The sequence below is a fragment of the Diceros bicornis genome, chromosome 15 (genome assembly GCF_020826845.1).
Source record: "Diceros bicornis minor isolate mBicDic1 chromosome 15, mDicBic1.mat.cur, whole genome shotgun sequence".
In the NCBI taxonomy this organism is placed as follows: domain Eukaryota; kingdom Metazoa; phylum Chordata; class Mammalia; order Perissodactyla; family Rhinocerotidae; genus Diceros; species Diceros bicornis.
In genome coordinates this window covers 26,243,766-26,271,764 of record NC_080754.1, presented here as the reverse complement: position 1 = coordinate 26,271,764, position 27,999 = coordinate 26,243,766, and the positions used below count along the sequence as shown (strand labels likewise).

Here is a 27,999-nt window from a genome sequence, read left to right as displayed (position 1 = left end):
AAAGATTAAGAAAGAGGTTACAGAAAGATTTTTTATTATAAGGAGTGTTGTGTTGGATACTATTTTGATTAGTGGTTCAGTAAGGAAACGGGCTTAAATATCCCATGGTTTGTAGGGGTGGGGAATTTTAGCACGGATAATTAAGCGTAAAATAATTTTATTTCTTAAGAACCGCCCCCCCCTCCCCCGGAGGTAGGCAGCCCTCCTGCCGGATCCGACAGCCGCAGGGGCGGGCGGAGCAGCGGCGCGGAGCTGCGCGAGTGGTGGGCCCAGAGTGCTGCCGCCCGCGAGCGGCAGAGCAGAGCCGGCCGGGCCGCCGGGATCCGCGTACCCGCGGGCCCTGGGCGGGGGTGGGGCTCCAGTAAGTGAGCAGGCCCTGGGCCGCGCGCTGGGGGCCGGGAGGAGGGGCTTTCTGAGCGCCCCAGGCAAACCTCCGCACGCGGCTCGCAGGGCTTCCTTTTGTTGTGTGTGTACGTGTGTGAGTGTGAGCGCGCGTGCGTGAGTGCGCCCGTGTGCAGCGGCTGGCGGAGGATCGCGGAGAAGCCGGGGCTTTTCCTGCCCGGGTGGCTGGTGCGCCCCGGCCTCGGCGGGCGGTGGGGCCTCCCAGACGCCGGTCTTCCGGGTCGGGCCGCGGCGCAGTCGGGCCCCTTCGCCCAGACTTTGTGAGTGGGTGTCCGTGCTAACAAGTGTCTCTTGACAGCGGGGGCCGCCGAACGTTAACTGACACCCCCCGCCCCTCCTAACCCTGTTTTTCCCCAATCTTCCATTGGACTGCATTATGTTTACAGTTTATGGTGTGCGTAAAGGTCAGACGGGTAACTTGGTCTACTAGACAGTTTTTTACTTCGTATCAAGAGCAAAAACTGTTCGCCTGTGTCCGCACATTGGTTGCGCCGGTAAAACCTGCGTGTTTAGTGGTAAGAACAGTCCTAAGGCCGTTCCGGAACTAGGCTATGGGGCAAACTTGTGCTCTCCAGACTTTGTGAAGCACTTTTTACAGTGCCAGGAAAGACTACTCGTGTAGTAGTTAAGAGTTAGGAAGTGCAAAAGGTAAAGCCCTTCCCAAGAGCTTGAATTAAAAAGAGCTTTTTTGTTTTACATAGTAATTATGATTTATGTAGTTTGCATGTAGAGTTTTACAAAATCGGGCATGATGTGATTAAAAAAACATTTATTATTAATTTTATAGAGGGCAATGGTAAAGGCACCACACAGTATTGAAATTTCAAGTATGTTAAATGTTGCTATAAATAAAATCTTATTCAGATTTTTAGATTTAATAAATCTAAAAATACGTTTGCAGTTGTCCTTTGGGTGCAGGAGGAAGTCCTGGGTTTCTCTGTGCTTGTTTCGGGCAGATTTTCAGTATTGTCAGCATGATACGGCTGTACAACCTTAACCTGAGTGAATAATTTGCTTGAGATTACCAGTCTGTTTTGCAGCTGGGAATAGACTCTGGGTCTCTTATTCCCAGTCTGGTGACCTATCCGAGAATAGACTAAGGAAACTGGGTATTTTTCTGTTTGGTGGAAAATATGGCCCAGTTGATTTTATAGTGAGTATTAAAAAGCCGAAAAGTGAGTGTTTTAAGTGAAGTGAACGTTTAATTTTCTTTTGTAACATTTAAATGTAGTTTCCCCACACTGAATGTCTTTGGCCTTTAAATACTTAAAGGACTTGAGGATATTCCTCAGTGTTACTTTTCATGGCATTTGTAGCATTTTACACTTGATTAAAGCCGATAGATGCTTATTGTATTTAACTGTGGGTGGATGTGTTTTTCAGTGGGTATTCCCAGGGTTAGAGAATAGCAGGTAACTTGAAAATGTTTAGCCTCCTCATAAATGCTAGGGAGAAGAGGAATTATGTTAACTTCATTAATCTCTGTTTTAAAAACCTTGACTCTTTTTATTGAGGATGCTTAAAAAAGTACAGATGGAATACCTGTGGATTTTCTCCTAAGCTTTATATACTGTTATTCTCATAATTATTATTACATTAGCTACGCACAACGTTTTGTTAACGTGTTTTCCAGTAGGCCTGGTACAAAAGAGTACCTTTTCTTTTTATAGTACATGAGTTGAAATCGAACCTTTTTGTTTTGTTCATTCCTAGCCTTTCCTCCTATGTCACAAAAAAATTCTTTTTCCTCCTTCCCATCTCCAGAGAACCCTGGAAATTTTTAATCTAATACAGTGATTCTCCACCAGAGGTGATTTTGGCAAATGTCTGGAGACATTTTTGGTTGTCAGGCTGGGAGATCCTACTGGTATCTGGTGGGTAGATGCTGAACATCCTACAATGCTCATGATAGTCCCCATACCAAAGAATTATCCGGTGCAAAATATCAGTAGTGCTGATGTTGAGAAACCCTGATCTAATATGTTGAGAATAATATTCTACCTATGAAAGTTATTTATAATGTAATTGGCATCTCTGTATCACATCTGTTATAAATCTTTTTCCAAAGTTGTCATTAGAATGATCGTGGGTCAAAGGTTATGAAGTATATTTTAGAGCATCAGTACACAGGATTTTGGAACTGGAAGATTAACAAGTATAACTCTTTCAGTATGTAGATAAGGAGTTTCAGAGAGATTGTGATTTACCCAGGGTCTCACAGATAGTGCAGAGCTCAGGTCTCTTGTTATTTCTATTATAATTTAATTTTAATTTACTTATTTAATTAAAATTAATTTTAATTATTACTGAGGGAAACGGTATTATATTATTTTTGCTTGATATATAAATAAATTTAAATAAAAAATAATTGCATCATGAGAATCTCTTTTCAGTATTCTGTGACTTCTTGTTACTTATTCAGATTCACGTGTGTTTGTTGAATTCTTCAGCTTGGTTTTGTAACCATTGTAAACTTTTCAGCATCTGCTTTTTAAAAAAATGTTTGAAAAATTTAAAAAGACCACATACAGTTTTTAAACAAAACAATTTAAAGTTAATTATGATAACCTGGGTAACATTTCAAATTCAAACCCAACTGGAATAGTTAAAACGTCTTAGAGTGTCTTGAACTTAGACATCTGTTCTGTTGTGTGAGGATCACTATAATGGTGAGTTATTGTGCTGATTGTAAATCTATTCTTGCAAGATCCTTTTGGTTAATTTTAGAAAAAGATATTGGAACTTGCAGGTGAAATGTAATTGGGTGAAATATAAATTGCGTATTTAGATGAAATAATTTTCACATTAAGCAGTGTATTTTGAGAGGAAGAAGTATCAATGGGGTTCTTTTTATGTTTAAATATTTTTTCTGTAGTGCTACTATTTAAAAGTGAGTGAAACAAGACAAAAGACCATATGGGCAGGTTTTTAAAAAAATTGTTTTATATAAATTTATCGTACAGAAAAAATTTAAAATGCATTATTAGCAAAAAGAGAAAATCACCAACTGGAGAAGCTGCTGTTAATATTTTGATATGTGGCTTCCTTATATTTTTGTTAACCTTTTATTATGGAAAATTTCAAATAGATAAAAAATAGAATAGTATTATGAACCTCCATATACCCATGACCTAGCTTCAACAGTTAGCAGTTAATGACCAGTCTTGTTTCATCTGTACCTCTACCCTCTTTCTCCCCTCTCATATTTTTTTTAAAAACTGTATTTTGAAATAGTTATAGACTCAAAAGAAGTTGCAAAATTAGTCCTGTGTATTGTTTACCAGCTTTCTCCCAATGATGACTTCTTATAAAGCTCTAGTAAGACATCAAAACCAGGAAATTTCTAACTAAACTGCTGAACTTACTCAGTTTTCATCATTTTTTTAACCTGCGTTCGTGTGTGTATAGTTCTATGCAATTTTCTTCCATATATAAATTCATGTAACTACCACCACAGCGAAGGTACAGAACTGTACCATCACCACAAAGAAAACCTCTTGCCTACTCCTTTAAATCTGCAGCCTACCCCAAACCCCTCCCTGCCCTTGGCAACATATTCTCCATCTCTCTAGTTTTGTCACGTCAAAAATTTCAAATGTCTATGTCATTTGTTTAACGGTTTCACCTGTTGAAGGACTTTTGGTATATTCAGTATTGTGCTATTAGGAATAAAGCGATTATGAACATTTGTGTAAAGAATTTTGTGTAAACAAAAGTTTTCATTTCTCTGAGATAAATGCCCAGGAGTGAGCTTCCTGGGTTGAATGGCAAGGGCATGTTTAGTTTTATAAGAAACTTCCAAACTATTGTCCAGTGTGGCTGTACCATTTTACGTATCTATCAGCAATGTATGAGAGATCTACTTTTTCTGCATCCTTGCCAGCATTTGTTACTATCTCTGTTTTTTATTTTAGCTGTTCCAATAGGTATATAGGGATATCTTATTGTAGTTTTAATTTGCATTTCCGTAATGGCTAATGATATTGAACATCTTTATTTGTACTTATTTGTTGTCTGTTTATGTCCTTTGATAATTTTCTAATCAGAATATTTGGTAAAAACTGTTCAATTTTTAGAGTTCTTTATGTATTCTGTATATAAGACCTTTGTCGGATACATAGTTTGCAAACATTTTCTCTCAGTCCCTAGCTTATCTTTTCATCTTTTTAACAGTTTGTCTTGCACAGGACAAATGTTTTAAATTTTGATGAAGTGTGGTTTATTTTCTTTTATGGAGCATGATTTTGGTGCCAAGTCCAAGAACCCTTTCTTTAGGTACTGAAGGATCTCTCCTGTTTTTTCTTTTCTAAAAAGTCCTATAGTTTTATGTTCTAAGTTTAAATTCATGGTCTATTTTGAGTTAATTTTTGTATATGGTTGTGAGGTTTAGGTCAAGACTCTTGTTTTTCCCCGTAGATGTCCAGTTGTTCTGGCACTGTTTGTTGAAAAGACTATCCTTCCTCCATTGAATTGTTTTTGCCCCTTTGTCAAAAATCAGTTGGGCATATTTGTGTTGGTCTGCTTTTGGGTTCTCTGTTCTGTTCTATTGATATATGTATCTGTCCCTCTGTCAGTACCACACTGTCTTGATTTTTATAACTGTATAGTAAGCCTTAACATTGGGTAGAGTATTCCTCCCACTTTATCAAGATTAGTTTGGCTATTGTAGTTCCTTTGCCTTTTCATATAAATTTTAGAATAATCTTGTCTATGTCTGCAAAAAAAAAATCTTGCTGGGATTTCGATAGGAATTGAATAAACCTATAATTCAGTTTGGAGAGAATTTCTTTATTATGTAGAGATTTTCAGTCCATGACCCTGGGATGTCTCTCCATTTATTTAGATCTTCCATATTGTTTTGAAGCAAATTCTAGGCATCATAGTTTTTCTTAAACAGCTTTATTGAGATATAACTTATGTACTGTATGATTTACCCATTGAAAATGTACAATTCAGTGGTTTTTAGTGTATTCATACAGTTGTGCAGCAATCACCATAATCAATTTTAGAACATTTTCATCACCCTAAAAAGAAACTCTGTGTCCATTAAGAGTCACTCTCCATTCCTCCTTCTTCCTAGCTCCTGGCAACCACTAATTTGCTTTCTGTTTCTCTGGATTTGCCTGTTCTCGACGTTTCATATGAATGGAATCGTACAATAGGTGGTCTTTTATGTCTGGCTTCTTTCACTTAGCATAATGTTACATGGTGTAGCGTGTGTCAGGAGTTCATTCCTTTTTATTCCTTTGTATTCTGTTGTATGGATATGTCACATTTTGTCTATCCATTCATCAGTTGGCCAACATTTGGGTTATTTCCACTTTTTGGCTGTTGTGAGTAATGCTGCTATGAACATTCATGTGCAAGTTTTTATATGAACATTTGTTTTCAGTTCTCTTGGGTATAAACCTAGGAGTGAAATTGCTGAGTCATATCCGAGAAATCATTGCCAAAACCAATGTCATGAACCTTTCCCCCTATGTTTTCTTTTAGGAGTTTTACATTTTCAACTCTTATGTTCAAGTCTTTAATTCATTTTGAGTTGATTTTTGTGTGTGGTGTAAGATAAGGGTACAATTTCATTTTTTTGCACGTGGATATGTAGTTTTCCCAGCAACATTTGTTGAACAACTGATTCTTTCTCCATTGTGTATTCTTGGTACCCTTGTTGAAGATTAGTCGTCCATATATGTATGGGTTTGTTTCTGGGCTCTGTTTGGTTCCATTGGTCTGTATGTATGTCTTTATACTGGTACTATGCTATTTTAGTTATTGTAGCTTTGTAATATGTTTTGAAATTAGGAAATGTGAGTCCTCCAACTTTGTTCTTCTTTAAGATTGTTTTGGCTATTTGGGGTTCTCTGTGGTTTCATATCAATTTTGTGATTGCTTTTTCTATTTCTGTAAAAAATGCCATTGGAATTTTGATAGGGATTGCATTGAATTTATAGATTTCTTTGGGTAGTATGGACATTTTAACAATCCATGAACATGGGATGTCTTTCCATTTGTTTGTTTTAATTTCTTTCATCAGTGTTTTGTAGTTTTTAATGTACACGTCTTTTGCCTCCTTGGTTAAGTTTATTCGTAAGTATTTTATTCTTTTTGATGCTATTCTAACAGTTTTACACTTTGATGAAGTCAGATTTATCTATTTTTTCTTTTCCTGCTTGTACTTTTGAAGTCATATTTAAGAAGGGTTTGCCTTATCCAGGGTCACAAGGATTTACTGGTATATTTTCTTCTAAGAGTTTTATAGCTTTAGCTCTTACATATGGTCTTTAATCCTTTTAGAGTTAATTTTTGTATATGATGTGAGGAAGGGGTCCAACTTCATTCTTTTGCATGTGGCTATCTGTTGTCTCAGCACTATTTGTTGAAAAGACTATTCTTTCTCCACTGTGTTGTCTTGGCACCCTGTCAAAAATCAGGTGACCATAAATGTAGATACTTAATTCTGGACTTGCAATTCTGTTCTTTGATCTGTATGTCTGTTTTTATGCCAGTACTACAATGTCTTGATTACTGTAGGTTTGTAGTAAGTTTTGAAATCAGAAAATATGCGTCCTCCAACTTTGTTCTCTTTTTTGGGTATTCTGGATCCCTTGTAATTCCATATGGATTTTAGGATTAGTTTGTCATTTCTGCGAAAACAACTGTTGGGATTTGTTGAATCTGTAGATCAATTTGGTGAAATATTTTCGTCTTAACAATATGAAATTTTCCCATCCATGCACACCAGATGTCTTTCTATTGCTTTGGGTCTTTGTTAATTTCTTTCAGTGATATTTTGTTGTTTTCAGTGTGCAAGTCTTATACTTTTTTTTTTTTTTGAGGAATATTGGCCCTGAGCTAACATCTGTTGCCAGTCTTCCTTTTTTCCTTTTTTTCTCCCCAAAGCCCCAGTAGATACGTGTATGTCATAGCTGTACATCCTTCTAGTTACTCTGTGTAGGATGCCGCCTCAGCATGGCTTGATGAGCAGTGTGTGGCTCCGCACCCAGGATCTGAACCAGGGAACCCCGGGCCGCCGAAGTGGAGCATGGGAACTTAACCACTACGCCAGCAGGCCGGTCCCCTGCCAGTCTGTCTTTTAATTGTTTTATTTAGACCATCTGCATTTAAGGTAATTATTGATATATAGCACTTAAGTCTGCCATTTTATTATTTGGTTTTTGTTTTTCTTAGCTTTTCGTTTTTTGTTTCTCTTTTCTTACCTCCCTGTAGATTACTAGAACCTATTTTTGGATTTCATCTTTTATAATTTGTAAAAGATTTATTTATAATATTCTTGAGTCTGTCTTGTGTAGTTTTTATAGTGGTGGTTGTAGTTATTACAGTATGCATATGTGACTTATAACAGTCTGTTGGTATCAACATTTTACTGCTTCGACTGAAGTGTGGAAACTTCACTTCCATTTTACCTTTTATCTTCTCAACTTTTAAATATAATTGTCTTGAGTATCAGATAGTGTTATAATTTTTGTTTTGGTCATCAAGTATGATCTATAAAATTAATGATGGAAAAGTTAGTCTTTTGTGTATACCTATATTTCTGTTCTTCCTGTTGTTTGGAAAATTTTCTTCAGCCAGTCTTTATGGGTAGAGCTGCTAGTGACACATTCTTTTAGTTTGTCTTCTTTCGAGAATGCTTTTAAAATTTTTCCCATTGTCCCTTGCTGTGGTCTGAATGTATTCCCCTAAAATTCATATGTTGAAATCCTAATGCCCAATGTGATGGTATTAGGAGTTGAAGTCTTTGGGAGGTTATTAGGTCATGAGCGGGGAGCCCTCAGAAATGGGATCAATGCTGTTATAAAAGAGGCCCTAGAGAGCTCCCTTACCCCTTTTCTGCTGTGTGAGGATACAAAGAGAAGTCTGCAACCTGGAAGAGGGCCCTTACCTGACCATGCTGGCACCCTGATCTTGGACTTCCAGCCTTCTAGAACTGTGAGAAGTAAATTTCTGTTATTTATAAGCTGCTCATTCTGTGGTATTTTGTTATAGCAGCCCTAATGGACTAAGAGCGTTCCAGAGGAGTAATTACACTGGGTATAGAATTCTTGGTTGGCAGTTCTTTTTTCCTAGTATTCAAAAAATACTTTGCCCCTTTTTTTTTGGCCTCTATGGTTTCAGATGAGAAATCTGGTGTCATTTGAATTGTTGTATCATTATAGGTAATATATCATTTCTGTCTGGCTATCTTCAAAGTTCTTTCTTTGTCTTTAGTTTTTGAATGTTTAATTATGATGTCTTGGTGTAAAATTTCTTTGGGTTTATCCTGTTTTGAGTTTGCTCACTTTTTGGGATCTGCGAGTTTGTATTTGCCACATTTGAGAAGTTTTTAGCCATCGTTTCTTTAAATACTGTGTCAGGCCATCTCTCTGTCTCCTTTCTTTTTGGGCCTTCATTGACATGAATGTTGGATCTTTTGTTATTGCTCCACAGTTCCCCAAGACTCTGTTAACTTTTCTTCAGTCTGTTTTCTCTCTGTTGTTTAGATTGGGTGAATTCTAGTTTTCTGTCCTCAAGTTCAAGGATTCTCTTCCCTATCATCTCCGTGTTTGTACTGAGCCTATCCAGTGAGTTTTAAAATTTTCTGTTGTATTTTTTAGTTCTATAATTTTCTTTTGCTTCTTTTTTATAACTTCTGTTCCTTTGCTGAGATTTTTTATTTTTTCACTTTTTTCAGGAGAATTTAAAGTTGATTGCTGAAACACTTTTATTATGTTTGCTTTAAAATCCTTGTCAAATAATTCCAACATCTGATTCATCTCTGTTTTGGCCTTAGTTGGTTATCTTTTCTCACTCATGTTGTGATTTTCTTGGGTCATTTTCTATGTTATCTATTAATGTTAGGAGCCTCTGGACCATATTTACACTTTTTATTTTAGCAGACAGTCAGGTTTAACATACAGATCTTGGCCCACTTTTGTGGGCTGTGATTCTAATGGCAGTTCTTTTCAGAGCCTTTGTGGTCAACTTGATTTGTCTGATGCTGACTGGGCTCCCACTGGTCCTTGTTGGTGCTGTCTGAGGTGCAGAAGGGATTTTCCCATGCCAAGCTTCTTGGCTTGGGATGTCTTTTGATGGGAGAGGATTGTGGTGGGATCCTCCTACTGGTGTTCCTCCCTCCCCACCCCCCATTCTTCCCTGTCTTGTGTCTCTGGGTGAGAGAGGAGAGTCTTGGCTCCAACAGAGCTGCTTGCTCTGTCTGGGTCCCTCAGTTTTGCCCACTTGCCTCTAGGTAGAAAACAGGAGTCTCAGGTCAGGTGGGGAAGGAAGAGTTGCTTCCCTTGGTCTTTGTTGTTGGCTAGGCTCCTGGTTGATCTCCCTCGCTTGATATTGCAGAGAGATTCCCATTTAATTTGGGGGAGGAATGTGACTCTCTGGTCTACCTTCTGTTGCTAAATTGGGTCGGGAAATACCAGTCTGGGTTGCCTTTTTCTGTTGGGTGTGGGGACGAAAAACACCCCACTGCTCTTTGGTTTCTCCAGTACTGGAGTCCCAAACTGGTTCGCTGCCTTCTTACCACTTTTCAGAGTTTTTCTTTGGTTGTCTCTTGTGTTATTTCCATGGTTTATAGTTGTGCTTAGTGAAGAGGGGCAGGGAAAAACAGATCTATGCCATCTTATCTAGACTGGAAGTTCAAGTCCCTTAATTTTTGTGAACCTGCATCATCTCCATCTAGTGGGTTATTTCAGCTTTGAAGATAGTGGTATATGGATATGTGCTTTGTGAACTTTTAAGCACTATATAGATGTTTGCTTCAGTTACAGACTACAGTGTTGGACACCTTGGGAGTTTTTGGGAGGTCAGTTATAACCAGTTCAAGAGAGTGTCAAGGAATAGATGCATGCTGTTTGCTAGGCATCTATCACATAAACAGAATTTTGATATCTAGTTAATTAAAATGAGGTTATGAATTCTGGATATTTTCTTTAAAGATAGGTTTGTTTAATAGATTATTTGTATTTAAGATGTTCAATAATTCCAGTAATATGTAATAGTATTTTAATATTAATAAACGTTTTTCAAAACAGTACTGAAAATCATGTATTATGCAGCCAATTTAATCTATTTCTAATTCATAGATTGAAAAGGAAAGATAAAATGTCCTGCTTCTACATTCTCTAGTTTTATAATGGAATAAATTAGCCCCAAATAAGAAAATGTCCATTCTACATTAGTAGAAGCTAGTGTTTCTAAATGAGTTAACTTGTTAAATCGATTTCTACTATGTGAAAAATAATCTCACTACAAACATATTTCATGAATTGTTCAAGCTTAATACAGTTATTGCAATTATGGAGAAATCACTGGACTCCTTTGCAGCCACTTCTTGAGATATTCTCTGATTGACTCTGATGGCAAATTTCAGTTTCCTCATCAGATTAAAAACCGTTTCTTTTATGTGTGGTCACACCTCTACATTGTGTCTAGTGCCTAGTGTAATTCTGGGCATGTGTTCTAGACGGAGGAGATGAGAGTGATTGACTCTGGTATTGAATAAGGTGAAAATTGTCAAAAGATAAACTGGCTTTTTATGGACTATTTGCAAGTTTTTAAATGAGAGTACTTAATTATATTTTATATTAAAATAATTCCAGTTCCCTCTTGTTGTCTTTGACTTTTAATAATATTTTAACAGTATATTTTTGTTCACAAAGAATTACCATTATAAAAAATCAAATTTAAATAGTTAACCTTTAATTTTTTTTTGTGAGGAAGATCAGCCCTGCACTAACATCCGATGCCAATCCTCTTCTTTTTGCCCAGGAAGATTGGCCCTGGGCTAACATCTGTGCCCATCTTCCTCTACTTTATGTGGGATGCCGCCACAGCATGGCTTGACAAGTGGTGTGTCGGTGCGCGCCCAGGATCTGAACGGGTGAACCCCGGGCCGCCGCAGTGGAGCACATGCACTTAACCGCTACGCCACCAGGCTGGCCCTAACCTTTACTTTTTAAATGGGTATTCCTATAATCTTTTCTAGGGTTCCTTTTGTTATTACAGTAGAATAATTTTTGTGTTATAAACATCAGATGAATTTAATTTTCTCTGTTTATTTACATCATAACTATTATTGTAGATAGCATTTTAATTTCACATTTTATGTTCATTGATGTTATACTTAAACTTCAAAGATGTTTATTTTTTTTTTGACTCCCAGGACATTGCTAAGAGTAACATTAAATATATTTTAAATTGGGAATGACCCTTTCCTGTGGTGCTAAGTTAGAATAGGCATTTATTAGGAGATAGAGGATCTGGTTGAAGTGTTTGCCTTGACACTTAGGTGTTGTGTAGCCTTGGGTACTTAATCTTTTGAACCTCAGTTTCATCATCTATAGAAAAGAGACAAACAATAATACCTGCCCAGGTAGTTGTAGGAGGTCAAATGAAATGTGACATGTGAAAGCACTTCGTAAACTGTGTGAAGTACTTTATCAGAGTATGCTTGTGTCATCTTTGAGGAGATCATTTGAAAATTTGCCTGAGTGATCTTGATGATCATAGGACAAAGTATTTTACAATTATTTACACAGTTAATGTGTATTCGGTAAAAATTCATGTAAAAATAAGGCAGCTTTTCCTTGATTTTAGTGGCTCACTAATCTTAAAAACTAATTTCTATTAGTAAATTTGGGGACGGATTACGTAGTTGCTTGATAGTTTATATCCCCACTGTGATAGGATTAGTTTTGGGGAGGTGTCTCCCCTCGATAGGTGATTTAAAGGTTACTTCTATCTAGTTAGTGGTTTATAGTCTTAAGGAGTTTATAAAAATACTTACTGTTGTGTTTTCTAATGTGGGTGGACAGTTGGTTTCTTGTTTGACAAATGTTTACTGGTTAAGTGATTTGAAAAGGTCAAGGGCAGGTGAAATTTTCAGTTGGTGGCTTTATTTTACTTACTTTCATCAACTGTTTTTAAGAATTTGATTACTCCTTTGTAGGATTTTCTTTCTCAACTAAGTGGATTAACTACATTAATTGTGAAATTTATAAGATTTTGGCTTGATTTTTGGTGAAACTAGAAATGGAAAATGGTTCCAGAAAGACCTGGGTAGGGCAGTTTCTGGGGTGGTTGGTTTGAATTTGTTGGGCTGTCATTCCTCCTTGGGATAGATCTTGTCATGAAAAGTATACCATTAGACCATCATTCAGATAAAGTTCTAATAACTTTAATTTTCAAAGCCGTTAGTGTAAATGAAAAGAACACGTTTGTCTGTGCTTTGTTACTGAATAGAAATTCTAACCGTATTCATAGAAATCTCTTGCCTGGAACAAGCTTTTTTCTTTACCTTTTTTAAAACATCATTCAGAAAGCATCATTAAATCACAAAAGTAAGAACTAAGGTAAAAGTAGAACTTGACTAATTACTTAAAACATGATCTAGTTAAAAGATGCTAAAAGACTTGAAGCGTTTTTCATTTCAGATTCTTAGGCCCGTGTTTGCTGTGATTTATTCTTCCATTGCTTTGGGCTTTTCTTGACTGCATTTAAAGGGCAGAGGTAGCCTTTTTATTAGGCAGTGCTTATGGGAGCATAAACAGTTAAACATTTGTAAGCATAGACATTTCAATGAAACTTTAAAAATGGGGCTTTAAAAAAGATAATCTTAGTTAACCAAGAACTATATTCTTTATCAGTGAATAGCTTTTCTAGAATGGTCATATTGGAAAGTAACATTAAGGTACATGGTATAATGAAATAATTATGAAATGGTTAAGTTTTGATTAGATTCATTTTTATATTAAATTTTATTTATGGAGTTAGAAATTCATATTCTTGACAATTTTTGTGGGGATTTCTTCTGCTAACACATTCTTATCTGGATTTTGAGACAGTTATTCATAAAACCTCATCTTTTGCAATCTTACTTTTCTAGGCAAAGATGACATTTGAAACATACTTTGGTAGACTGAAAGTGTGCCCTGCAAATGACATAAAGATAAACTTTGAAAATACTTTATGAGAAAGAAGTTGTCTAGGTTCTTAGAACCAAAGATGAAGCATATGAAATATTTGAAAAAACTAAAGAAGCTCTTCTTATTTATTGTAAAGTCCATGCAGTTTTTGTAGTTTTTCTAACAGTGTACTTCTGAAATTTGTTATTAGCATTCTTTTAAAACAAAGACTGGGAATTATGTTAGGTAGGGTTCAACTATTCTTTACATTGCTGAGAATTATCGTTTTCCATTTGATACAGTGTTTTGTAAAGTTTACGGTAGACTCATCAGTAGATTGGACCTCTTTGTTGTTAAGACCTTTAAGCCTTTTTAGGGAAATTTCCAAGCTGAAGGGAAATGTCGCCAAAACCCCAATAGGCTGGTTTTGATACTGGGTTACACTGTTTCATTAGGATAATGTGACTTCTCTAGATGCCTTAGTTTTGCTATCTGTGATTCCATAATTGAGAGAGAGTGTTGTGTGGTGGTTAAGCTTCTAGAGCTTGATTTCCTGGGTTGGAGTTCAGCTTTAATCATTTAAAAAATATTAAGTATCTACTATGTGCAAGCACTGTTTTAGGCACTTGAGATGTATCTATGAACAAAACAAGAATTCCTGCCCTTGTGGAGCTTATAGTTGGGGGCAGGAAAACTGTAAACATCATGAATAAGTAGGTTACATAATATGTTAAGAGGTGATAAGTACAATGAAAAATGTATAACAGATGAAAGGAGGATTGGGTGAATGTATGTGGGGGCAGGTTATAATTTTAAATAGAATGGCAGGAAAGAGCCTCATTAACAAGTTAATAATTGAGCAAAGACATGAAGTAGGTAAGGGATTTAGTTATGAGGATCTCTGGGGGAAGAGTGTTTCAGGCCTAGGAACCACCCGCACAGTAGGCCCTAAGGCGGTAGCGTGTTAGAAGATAAGGAGGTCAGGTCAGTGTGTGAGAATGTCAGAGTGAAGTGAGCAAGGGGGAGAGTATAGAAGATTAGATCTGAAAGATGAGATGGGGGTGGGGGCGGTGGTACAGGGATAGCACAATAGATTGTGGAGGGCCTTGTAGACCATTATAAGAACTTTAGTTCTGCCACCTACTAGTTTTATAACCTTTGGTAAGTTACTTAACCTTCAGTTTTCTCTTCTGTAAAATGTGAATAATAATAGCACCAATCTCATAGGTTTGTTGTTTGGATTAAGTGAATTAATACTTGTAAAGTCCTAGGAACACTACTAAGCAAACTTAGCCAAGCAAACACTACTTAGCATTCTTGAATGTAAAATCAGCATTAAAAGGTCACTTCTAAGCAACCTAAGTGCCCATCAAGGGACAAATGGATGAAGAAGATGTGGGATATATGCACAATGGAATACTACTCAGCCATAAGAAACAATGAAATCCAGCCATTTGTGACAACATGAATGGACATTGAGGGTATTATGCTAAAAGAAATAAATCAGAGGGAGAAGGTCAAATACTGTATGATCTCACCCATAAGTAGAAGATAAAAACAATAAATAATCACATAGAGACAGAGATTGGATTGGTGGTTACTAGAGGGGAGGAGGGGAGGGAGGGGGGAAAAAGGGCTTATTAGGCACATGTGTGCGGTGATGGACTGTAATTAGTATTTGGGTGGTGAACATGATGTAATCAATGCAGAAATAGACTATAATGATGATGGCTGAAATTTATACAGTGTTACAAACCAATGTTACTGCAATAAAAAAAAAAAAGGTCAATTCTTCCTTTTCTTTTGGAACGGTAGCAAAGGGAGAATTAATTACTCCCTGCTTTGATTTTTCTATAATAAATTGCTTAAACTTCAATTATAGCACTTATGTTTTCATCACGAGTGTTATTTGTTGTGTGTGTACCATCCTCGCGAAATTATGAACTTCTCTGGATGGAGACTATGCATGTCTAGGAGTCTTAGATAGTATGTTTTACGTACATATCAGGTAATCAAAAATGTGGACTCAATGGCAAAAATGTTGGCTTAATGAATCAGACCACCTGCTGGTAAATATATTGGACTACTGCCAGTCTATCAAAACTGAATAATGGAAGGACGGTAGCTAATGGTCCCGGCAAAATATTTCATTTATTTTCTTTCTTAATATATATTTTTAGTCTTAACTGACTGTTTATATCTGCATAAGTGATTATAATCAGAGAATAATTAGTCAGTAAAGTCTTCAATTAGAGGAATTGCTAAGCAGGAATATTCGCTAACTCCTGAAGAAGGAGAGTGGGGCGGGGAAAGGGGAAGATCTTAACTGACCATTGGGTGGTTGTCCAAGTACCTTCATACCTTTCTTTTTGTACTTACAGGGTCTTAGTTTCTAACTTGGTAGGTTCTTTTCTTCTCCCCATTCTTGGTGGAGAAGAGTGGGAGAGAAGACAGAGGGATAGAGACTTGGAAGGAGAAATGAAATTGGTAGATGACGCTAAATTAATTAGGGTTCCAAAAACAGAGGTTATGTGGCAGGTGAGTTAGGGGAAATTGTGGGTTGCCATGGAGCGGAAAGGTTATGATGGGAAAGATATTCCAGAATTTCTGTTTATAGATTGAGACTTTGAGGTTGTATGATTTTGTGCGTGTGGGGGAGGGTCTGTATGTGGGAGAGAGGCATGTTGCCTTTTCTTCTTGCTTCACTATTTGTTTTTGTTTCTTTCTCTCTTAACATATCTGGTTATATTCTTTGATGTATAACAGCCTTAATTTAGGGCTTTCAATAAAAAGTGATGCAAGAAGGTGAGTAGGCTTTTTGTGAAAATGTTTTCAACAGAATATTAACATTTCAGAAGCATTTGTCCAGTCTGTAGATGTTACCATATTATGTGATGGCATATGTAATATTGTCTTGATTGTGGACTAGATGTATCAAATTAACTTTAAAAAAGATTCATAATGTAATACTAAAATGTATAATTTGAAGACATTTTGTTTCCTGTCCTGTATATAGACTTTGCCATTCTTTTTCTGTTCAACTTTACTCTATTCCTGTGGCTCTGTTAGAAATTCTACAAATTGATTACAGTAAAGAACATAGAATAGTGAATAGTAGTGTAGTGCAGATACAGGTTCACTTTAACTGTTTTTTTTTTTTTTTAATTTATTTATTTATTTTTCCCCCAAAGCCCCAGTAGATAGTTGTATGTCATAGCTGCACATCCTTCTAGTTGCTGTACGTGGGACGCGGCTTCAGCATGGCCGGAGAAGCGGTGCGTCGGTGCACGCCCGGGATCCGAACTCGGGCCGCCAGTAGCGGAGCGCGCTCACTTAACCGCTAAGCCACAGGGCCGGCCCTCACTTTACCTGTTTTTAATGTCTGCCATAATAGTGGAGTTTTGCAGCTTTTATTATCTTTTTTTATACTATCACCATAGAAATAGATATTTAAAAATACTTTTACGTAATTGAGAGGAATGGCATATTTGCTCTTTTGAATGTTTGGGAACCAGACTTTGAGGCAATTAAGAGCTTAGTAGAAATAAATTATTTTAAAATAGATTTTTTGTTTGTAACTAGTTTTGCAACAAAGCTACTGACTGGTTAAGGACTGGAAAATGCTGAATTATCAGAAAGGATGTAGTTTTTGTAATCCCTTGTTAAAATTATATAAACACAGCTTTGAATTAATATACTTGGTTTTTTGTTAAGATTTAAAGTTTCTTTAATTGTTCTGCTTTTACATTTAAGCTTTTCTTGATTTGCAGGATATTTATTGAGCCCTAAAAATGTGTTAGGACTGTTACATAAAATACTTTATTATTTCTGAACAAAAAATTATATTTGGCCTATTCTTTTTTTCTAATAAAATTTCAGCTTTCAATCTTCATTACTTTCATTTCATATACCAGGAAAAAATATCCCAGTTACACGAAGAAAATGATGTTGTCCAATATCAATGCAATACCAATATGAGGTGTTAATGTTCTGTACTAGTCTCTGCTGAAAGGTTAATTACAGCATGACATTTAAAAAATATCTATGGACCATTTTAGCCTTATTAAATAAATACCTTTGCCTTGAAAATTTTAAATACTTAATATTTTCGTATTTTCAGAAACTGTATTCTTAATATATTTAGACTTCTGGGCTAACGGAAGTGTTCTGTGGGATTTCATCAGGAAATAGTACTATTTGAGTAATAGAGAGTATCAACATATGATTTTAATGAAATACATTTTGTGCCCTCCTTCCTATTTTAAGTTGTTTAAGATAATTCTAGGTTATTGCCCTGATTTTAAAGAAACCTTAATTCTCAACTAGAAGTTAAATTTGAAAAAGTCCGGTTAGTGTCTGGGTCTTTTCTTATCTCTGTCATACCATTTAGCACTGAGGGTCATTGTGGTTGAACTAAGTGTTAATTGCTACTAATTTTATTTAATCCAACAGTGTCTACCATGGAATTTTGTTAGATTTAGCACATTTGATGTAACTATTTTACCTGACTTAAGAATATGTCTAATCTTGATTTTTTGGGGGGGATAACCTGTATTTTTGTACTTTTGTAGGATAGAGGGAGGAATCAACAGCTTGGAAATTCAGCCAAGTGATCTGGCGGGATGGGCATTTGCCTGACATATTTTATAGAGGTAATCTAACACTGTTTCACTGAATCTTTAATTTTTACCTGTGATAGATGCCTATGTGCTTGAACATGAGCACACCTATCAAAATTGTTGGGTGGTATTCTGCATTTACTGGATAATCCCGTTTTCCTTTTATTCCGCCTTATATATAGCATGACTATTACATATACATAGTATGATATCACTGTGTATAGATATAAACATCCATACATTGAAAAGAATTAATGTTTTTAGTTTTATAGAGTGAAGACCATTTTCTTGTCACTTAACTAGATTACTTGCATGTCTCTTTTTTAGGCCCCAGTTGCCTTATTTTAGGAAGACAGGTGATCCTTTCTTGTTGACCTATGTTGGTAGATATATGAGACTTGTGCTTTTATCTTTCAAACAAAGTGAAAGAAAATTAAATATTTAACAGTTTTCAGAGTATTTACATATCTGTCAGTGGCACATATTCTGCTGTCAATTAATGATCATAAAAATTCTCAAGTTTCTTGTAAATTTTACTTGTTTGAGAATTCTTTTAAAATGACAATGTGAAAATATTAGCGGTTTTAGTGGGCATATTTTAAGATTTCCTTCTCTTTCCATATTTTTTGGTAATTGTCCTGTTGAATATTTCTCAGTCCTCACCCAGGTTTATTATAAGAGGAGTACACACTTAAGTAGAAGGTGAAAAAAAGGCTTTCCCCATTCCCGTTCACTATTAACATTTGTGTGTGTGTGTATGTATGTGTGTGTCCTTGCAGACGTTTTCTTTACATATGCAAGCATTTGTATGTATACCTGTGTTTACATAATCTTTACACAAATGAGATCACACCATACATATTGTTTAGCAACATGTCTTTTTGTTGTTAACTTCTATATCTTTGCATATTGTTCCTTCTCATTTCGTTCTTTGTAGTATTCCAATATTTGGATGTACATAATTATTTTAACTAGCCACCTATTTATGGATATTTAGGTTGTTAGTGTATTTTTTGCTGTAATAAATGGCAGTGTAATGAATATTCTTGGATACATCTTTGCACATATTTTAAAACATATCTGCAGTATAAATTCCTAAGGGAAAAATTGTTGGGCCAAAAAGTGTGTACATTCAATAATTTGGTGGATGAACTGCCTAACTAAAAAGATTGCACCCATATCAGTAGTCTAGGAAAATGAGAATTTCTTTATCTGTTTGACAACAGTAGCTAGTGTCAAACTCTTTAATATTTGTCAGTTTTTTGTCGTTTAGTGTTACTTTTCAAAATTTCATTATCGGTGAATTTGAGCATTTTTTCCATGATTACTGGCCATATGTATATTTTCAGTGATCTTTTTGATCATGTGCTTGAGCCCGTGTCATTTGTTAGGCAAACTACTTTCACTCAATTTTTGCTTATTTCAATTTTGTTTTTGTTTTTGCCTTATAGAAGTTTTAATTTTTTTTTTTGGTGAGGAAGATCAGCCCTGTGCTAACATCTGTCAATCCTCCTCTTTTTTTTTTTTTTTTTTTTGCTGAGGAAGACTGGCCCTGGGCTAACATCTGTGCCCATCTTCCTCCACTTTATGTGGGACGCCACCACAGCATGGCTTGCTAAGCAGTGCATTAGTGCGCGCCCAGAATCCGAACCGGTGAACCCCGGGGCGCCGCAGCGGAGCATGAGCACCTAACCGCTTGCGCCACCGGGCCACCCCCTAGAAGTTTTAATTTTTTGTGGTTGAATTTAGTGATCTTTTTCTTCGTGGCTGGGGTGAGGGTGGGTTTCTGTGTAAGGTTTAAAAGATGTTCACCATTGATTGTAGGACTCACTTTTTCCTCCACGTTATAAAATCTCTGAATGACATAAATCGCTGACTCGTCATAGTTTGACATTATTTTCTTTCTTAGTGACACATAAAATAGTTTCATGTCTTAAGATTGGTAGTTTTATATTCGGTGAACTATGGTACTTGAAAAAAGTTTTGCAGGTTTTATATTACTTTTTATGGCTTAAATTGTTTAAAATCTTGATTTATTTTGAATATATTTGGTATAAGCAATAAATGTAGAGATCCAGCTTTACTTTCTTCCAGATGACTAACCAGTTGTCCCCATTCCAATTATTGAATGATGCATTTCTTTTTTACATGTTTGAAATGTCACATTTATCATATACTAAATTTCCATGTTTTGGGGGGGGCTTGTTTCTGAAATCAGTTCTGTTTAATTCATCTGCTTGCCTGTTTTTGTACTGACGGTCTAGTGGTTAAGATTCAGTGCTCTCACCACTGTGACGAAAGTTCGTTTCCTGGTCAGGGAACCGCAGCACCCATCTCTTGGTTGTCATACTGTGTTGGCTGCTGTTGCTGTGGTGCTGAAAGCTATGCCTCCGGCATTTCCAATTCCAGCAGGGTCACCCGTGGTGGACAGATTTCAGCGGAGTTTTCAGACTAGACAGACTAGGAAGAAGGAGCTGGCCACCCACTTTCAAAAAAATTGGCCACCTGTTAACCCTGTTAACAGCAGTGGAGCATTGTCTGATAGAGCGCCAGAAGGTGAGAGGATGGCACAACAAGACCAGACAGAGTCCTGCTATGCTGTACACAGGGTTGCTAGGAGTCAGAATTGACTCGACAGCACTAACAAAACAAATAGTATTAAGAGAATTCAGTAAAGAAACTGCTTATAAAGTTAATATACATAAATAATTTTTTTATACAAATAATAGACATTAGGACTAATAAAGGAAGAAAAGGTGTACGTTAACAATAACAACTAAAAAGATAAAATGTCTGGTAGCAATCTACTTGAAGAAAATTTTGAAACTGCTGAGGGATAAGAAAAATTTGGATCAATTCAAATTTTTGATGGGAAGATATGATATAAAGCTGTCATTCCATTATAGAAATAAAATTGATTTTTGTTTATTGATTTAATATCTGTGACCTTGCTGAACTCGTTTATTCTCGTAGCTTTTTGTGGATCCATTGGGAAATTTCTACATACGGCATCATATCACTAGAGAATAAAGACGGTTTTGTTTCTTCTTTTCTAATCTGGATGCCTTTAGTTGTTTTATTTTTGCCTGCTTTATTTTACTAGCTAGAACCTTAAGTACAATGTTGAATAGAAGTGGTGAAAACGGGCATCCTGATTTTCAAGAGGAAAGCATTCAGTGTTTAACCAAGAAGTGTGATGTTAGTTGTGGGTTTTTTGTTGATACCTTTTATCAGGTTCAGGACATTCTCTTCTAGTCTTGGTTTGTTGAGAGTTTTTATCATGAATGGGTGTTGAATTTTGTCAGATACTCTTTTCTGTGTCTATTGAGATAACAATGTGGCTTTATCCTTTATTCTCTTCATATGATATGTTATTACATTAATTGCTTTTCAGATGTTAAACTACCTTTGCATTCGTAGGATAAATCCTACTTGGTCATAGTGTATAGGCCATTTTATGTGTTGCTAGATTCAGATTGCTAATATTTTGTAAGGATTTTTGTATCTATGTTTATGAGAGACATTGGTGTATAGTTTTAATGTGGTGTGTTTGTCTGACTTTGGTATCAAGGTAACTCTAGCTTCATAGATTGTGTTGTAAAATGTGTTGTCATTGTCTGTTTTGTGAAGGAGTTTGTGAAGAATTGGTATTTCTTTCTTAAATATTTGATGGAATTCATCCGTGAGGCCATTTGGGCCTGGTCTTTGTAGGAAGATTTTAAAATACTCTTCAGTTTGTGTATTTGTTATATTTAGATTTTTCTATTTCCTGTTTAGTCAGTTTTGATAATATATGTCTTTTTAGGAATTTGTCCATTTCATAGAAGTTGTCTAATTTGTTGGCATAAATTTGTTTATAATATTCCTTCCCTTATAATTCTTGTAAGGTTTTTGGTGTCAGTGATAGTGTCCCATCTTTCATTGCTGATTTTGGTAATTTGTGTTTTTTTCTCTTTGTTCTTGGTCAGTCTACCTAAAAGTTTGTAAATTTTGTTGATCTTTTTTAAAGAATCAAGTTCTTCTCTATTTTTCTGTTTTGTTTCATTAATTTCTGCTCTAATCCTTATTATTCTCTTTTTTTAGCTTGCTTTTGGGTTTAGTTTGTCCTTTTTCTGGTTTATTAAGGTAGAGACTCATGTTATTGATTTGAGACTCTTCTTTTTTTCAAATATGTACTTAAAGTTAAAAATTTCATTCCATGTACTGCTTTAGCTGCATCCCATAAATTTTGATGTTTGTTTTTGTGTTCATTCAGTTAAAAATATTCTCTGATTTCTCTTTTAATTTATTTTTTGACCCGTATATTATTTAGAAGTGTGAAGTTTAATTTCTAAGCACTTGAGGATTTTTCAGTTTCTAAATTTAGTTGATATCTAATTTAATTCTGTTATGGTTAGAGAATATGCTTTGTATGACTTCAATCCTTTTAGATTTATGAGACTTGTTTTATGGCCTAGCATTTGGTCTGTGTGCTTTATATATTCTGTTGTTTGCTGGAGTTTTCTGTATATGCCAGTTGGGTCTAGTTGGTTGATAGAGTGTGGTTGAAGTTTTCTGTGTCTTTTCTAATTTCCTATCTAGTTATTCTATCAATTATTTAGAGTTGAGTATTGACATCTCCAACTATAATTGTTAAATTTTCTGTTTTTCTTTTCAATAATGTTAGTTATTGCTTCATTATTTTGGGGCTGTGTTTTAGGTACATAAACATTTATAATTGTTATAATATATTCCTGGTTTATTGACTGTTTATCATTATGAAATATCTTTCTATGTCTTCAGTAATATTGGTCTTAAAGTCTATTTTGTCTAATATTAATATAACCACTCTGGCTTTCTTATGGTTACTGTTTCCATAGTATATCCTTTTTTCCCCTTCTTTTTGCTTTCAGTCTTGAATGTAAAGTGTGTCTCTTATGGACAGCATATGGTTGAATCTTGTTTTTTTGTCCAATCTGACAGTCTCTGCCTTTCCATAGGACTGCTTAGACCATTCACATTTAATTATGGATACGGTTGGATTTACCTCTGCCATTTTGCCATTCGTTTTATCTGTGTCTCTTAAGGTTTTTGTTTCCCTGTGCCTCCTTTACTGCCTCCTTATGTGTTAAATATTTTTTAGTGTGCCATATTAATTACTCCATTGATTTTTTAACTAAATATAATTTAAGATATTTTCTTTGTAGTTGCTGTAGGGTTTACAGTATGCATTTGAATAGTCTGCTTAATATTAACACTAACTCAATATAAGTAAAATACAGAAACTTGGCTCTAATATAGCTCCATTTTCTCCCTCCTCTATTGTGCCACTGTTGTTATAAATATTACATATATATACTGTAAATCTATCAATACAATGTTAAAATCATTGCTTTATACATTCTTATGTCTTTTAAAGATAAGAGAGGAAATGAGAAAAATATAGAGTTTTTTAGTGTGACCCACATATCTACCATTTCTGGTGCTCTTTTTTTTTTCTGTATATTAGAGTCTGGTGTCATTTCCCTTCAGCTTGATGGACTTCCTGTAGTATTTTTTGTTAGGCAGGTCTGCTAGCAAAAAATTTTCTCAGTCGTTGTTTATCTGAGACTATGTATATTATGCCTCCATTTTTAAGGGATAATTTTGCTGCCTTCTGGATTGACAGCTTTTTTCTTTCAGCACTTTGAATATGTGATTCCACCGTCTTCTGACCTCTCTTATTTCTGATTGAAAGTCAGCTGTTAATCATGTTGGTGGTTTCCTGCACATACTGAGTAATTTTACTCTTTGTGCTTGCAAGATTTTTCTCTTTGTGTTTGCTTTCAGCAGTTTGACTATGATGTGCCTAGGTGTGGGTCTCTTTGTATTTATCCTACTTGAGATTCATTGAACTTCTAAGACCTCTAGATTTGATTTCTTTTAAAAAAATCAAATTTGGGAAGTTTTTGGCTGGTATTTTATTAAAAAAAATTTTTTTTCCTTCTGTATCTCTCCTTCTGGGACTCCAGAAATGTTGGTAAGTTGGTCTCTGAGGCTCTGTTCAATTTTCTTCAACCTTTTTTCTCTCTGTTCTTCAGATCACATAATTTCTACTGATGTGTCTTCAAGGTCATTGATTTTCTTCTGCCATCTTGAATCTGCTGTTGAGCTCTTCTATTAAATTTTTGTTTTAGTTACTGTATTCTTCAACTTCAGAATTTCCATGTGGTTCTTCTACATAATTTCTGTACCTTTATTGAGAAGCTCTTATTTGTTGATTGACTGTTTTCATAATTAAAAAAATTTAAAAGATGAGTTCTTTTTCTTCTTTTAAAGTATTTATAATAGATGTTTTAAAATCTTTGCTTAAATATCTGGGACTACTCAGAAAACATTTGTAGTGACTGCTATTTTTCATTAATTTAGGTCACATTTTCCCTTTTTTTGTACATCTCATAATTGTTGAAAACTGGGCATTTTAGATAATATATTGAAGTAACTCTAGATTGTGACATGCGCCCCCCCCAGTTATTGTTAGTGTTGTCATTTCACTGTCATTTATATATGATACAATCCTGTTGAAAAAATAAGTAAATTTATCTGCAAAAGTTTATCTGCAAAAATAGACATGCAGGAATATCCAGGAAAATTCTGAAATGGAGGCGTACTGAGGGGTGACTAGCTCCATTAGAATTTAAATTTTTTAAAAATATGGATGCAATATTGAAATGTTTTAAAAAGTGAATTAGTATTATACTTTCTGAAGTTCAAAGATGGAATTATTACTAGCTTGTTCTAGTTGAGAAAGACTATTCTTGCCTTTGCACCGTTGTGAAAACTGATGTAAAATCATAGGATGCTTCATATATCATCTGGTCTCCAAGCTTCCTGTGAAGGAGTATATACAAGCTATTCTTGCTAGATAGGAGTCTAGTATTTTTAAAGACCTTCATGCTAGGAAATTCCATAAACTCTTTAGTTTGTTACTATGCTCAGAAATACTGTCAGGAAGTTTTCTTCTTGTGTATAGCTTATGTTCTTTGTTTTTATTTTTTTGGATATAGTACATAGTCTCCCTATGATTATTCTCATCTCTTTGTCAGCTTTTCCTGTCAAAGATGACCTTGATGATTATGTTTCTGTATCTAGGTATTTAATGTGACTTTATAACTATAATCCTTTCTGTTGTGAATACACATGCATTCTGTACATGACTAGTTGTACAGATTGCAGCCTGTGCTGCAACTGTGACTAGTTCTATTTATTATTTGTAAGGCCTAGTATTGTGTTTGCTTCTCTCTTCACTTCATAGACTTTACAAAGCAGATATGAATAGTGTTATTAAGTTGTTTCTTAAGCTTTGTTTTCCTTTTCTTTTAGGTCTGTAACCCTCTGAATTTCCTTCAATGTCCCATATCTCTGAAGCTGTAGACTCCAGTCTAGGCAAATTATTCTTTATAAGGCCAGGGTTGTTTCACAGTAACTACTTACCCTATTATATTTTTCCAGTTTTGGACTTAAAAACAAGTCATTGCATGGGTCATTCAGGCATAGCTTACTATTTACAAAGAGTGATCACTTCATTATTCATACCAGTTTCTCCATATTGTATTTGTACAGTATTTTTTCCCTCCATGAGTAATGTGTTTTGTTTGTTGTTTTCCATTTTTTTTTTTTTTTGTAGGAATTGGATGGCGTGAGTGATTAAGGTGGTATTGAGGGTCTCTGAAGCCTATGAAAGGTAGAAACTCAACCATGATTTCTTTTTCAACTCTACAGCATTCCCTTCCTTGAAGTCTTCATTTTTACCTTAGTCTCAGGTAACCTCAAAACTTATTTTTCATAGTCATGAATAAGTAAATTTTTTCAAATATGAAATCATTTTTTGTCTGCTAGAATTTCATGTTGAGTTTGTGTAATAGTTTCTTTATATCTTGGTATTTATATCTGGAAGAAACTTGGGATTTAATTTTTTTCTTGAGAAAACAATGTTAAAAGGAAATGGATGAATAATGATATTGTTTTAGATTTTAAGTTTAGTGCAGAAAAATATGTGTAGCTTATTACGTAATCTTGTGAAATTTAAGTGGAAAGGTGTTTTCTTCTTTAACCCTTTTTCTCAGTAGAGTATTGCATTTTTCATTTGCCTGTTATCGGCACATACATATCTACATTAAATTTTGCAGAATTTCCAGGGAAACTCTGTTTTCACGTGGGAAAATTAGACCTATTAATCAAATTTAATGGTGTTTGGTATATAATTTTTAAAATGTGAAAAAACATACTATTTACTGTACATTTGTACATAATGTATGTTTGCCTGCACTGATATAAGGAAGCAGTCATGTAGATGATTCAGTAATCATTTATATTAGATACAGACTTGGCTACTGTGACAGAGGCTTAGAAAGGCAGAAATATATTTATATTTATTTGAAAAGTCCATGTAAACAATCTTGAGATTGTATGGAGGCTCCAGAGTCATCATGATCTAGGCTTCTTCGTCTTGCTCTGCCATTCTTAGTATGAGGCTTCTCTCTTGTGGTCCAAGATGGTTACCATCATGTCTGCCACTAGGAAGAAGGAAAAGGGAAGAACATTTTCCTTTCCTTTTCCTAAGGGGAGTTGTGTATATCACTTCTACTCACATACCAGTGGCTATAACTTTGTCACCTGACCACAACCGGCTGCAAGGGAGGCTGGGAAATGAGTCTTACCTAGGTGGCCATCTGTTTCACTTAATATTTTATTATTGAGCAAGAAGGAGAGAACAGATTCTGGGAGGACAGCTAGATGTCTGTCACGTTAGGGTTAGTGTCAGATTTACTTTCCACTTGTCTGGTTTAGACTAACAATATAATTTTTATTAAGACATATTAACTCTTGGCCTGGGACAATACTTTGGAAATTATGCTTATTCAAGTTCTGAGACAGTTCTAGTTTTGTGACTAGTCATCATGGTTTTTTTTGTGTATGAGGAAGATTAGCCCTGAGCTAACATCCGATGCCAGTCCTTCTCTTTTTGCTGAGGAAGATTGGCCGTGAGCTAACATCCATGCCCATCTTCCTCTACTTTATATGGGACGCTGCCACAGCATGGCTCTACAAGCAGTGCATCGGTGCGCGCCCGGACTCTGAACTGGCGAACCCTGGGCCGCCGCAGTGGATCGCCTGCACTTGACCGCTTGCACCAACGGGCTGGCCCCCATCGTGGTTTTTTGACTAAACACTATTAGTTTTGATATTATAAGGTGGAATAAGGTATTAAAAGTTAAAACTGACTTGAGATAATTCCTCATTTTGTTTCACTGCCATTAGGTTGAAGCGATTTTTTTTTTTTTAATTTTATTTATTTATTTTTTTCCCCCAAAGCCCCAGTAGATAGTTGTATGTCATTGATGCACATCCTTCTAGTTGCTGTACGTGGGACGCAGCCTCAGCATGGCCGGAGAAGCGGTGCGTTGGTGCGCACCTGGGATCCGAACCCGGGCTGCCAGCAGCAGAGCGCGTGCACTTAACCACTAAGCCACGGGGCCGGCCCAGGTTGAAGTGATTTGTCTGACATTTTAGACTCCAAGGCAAGGGTGGGGGCCTTGGGTGGGAGGATTTTTTTAGCTACTCATAAAGCTAAATGACGCTTCTAATTCTAAAAAGCCTGTTATTCTCAATGTTTAGATATGATCAGAACAACTTATTTCCAAAGACATTATATACTTTACATAGTTGTTTTTAGATGAAAAGTATTTCATTGTACATTACATTTTATAGTTCTTGTCCTTTTGTAAATACTGTATTTTGAAACAAGTATCAAATATTATGTTTCTATTATAGAATTTATTAAAGGGTTGGAAACTAGTTGTCAGTTTTCCACCATATTTTATGTCAACATTAACATATATTAACCTTGGTACCTTTTTTAAGAGACTTGAGATAACAGTTAGTTTTGATAAATTTGTGTACTTGTATACAGTATTTATATTAGGCCTTTTGATTTAAGTTTATTAATAAATGGTTATAAGACATTATAGGTCTTCTTGGCATTGAAGGCAGTGAAGCCATTTTTATTTTTATTGTACTTCACAAGTAGGGTTTGTACTGTTAAA

General features: G+C 35.5%; 1 protein-coding gene across 6 annotated transcripts in view; it reads left to right on the top strand.

The window, feature by feature from the left end:
• ZNF148 (zinc finger protein 148) overlaps window positions 1-27,999 on the top strand; it is a 115,256-nt gene that overhangs the window by 13,988 nt on the left and 73,269 nt on the right. For 3 of the 6 annotated variants that reach the window (XM_058555957.1, XM_058555958.1, XM_058555963.1), the window contains exons 2-3: window positions 17,888-17,968; window positions 25,581-25,716. The gene's annotated coding sequence lies outside the window, so the exon portion shown is untranslated. Of the gene's footprint in view, window positions 1-640; window positions 663-17,887; window positions 17,969-25,580; window positions 25,717-27,999 lie in introns of those variants that run through there. The other 3 variants (XM_058555960.1, XM_058555961.1, XM_058555962.1) reach the window with 3 other exon arrangements.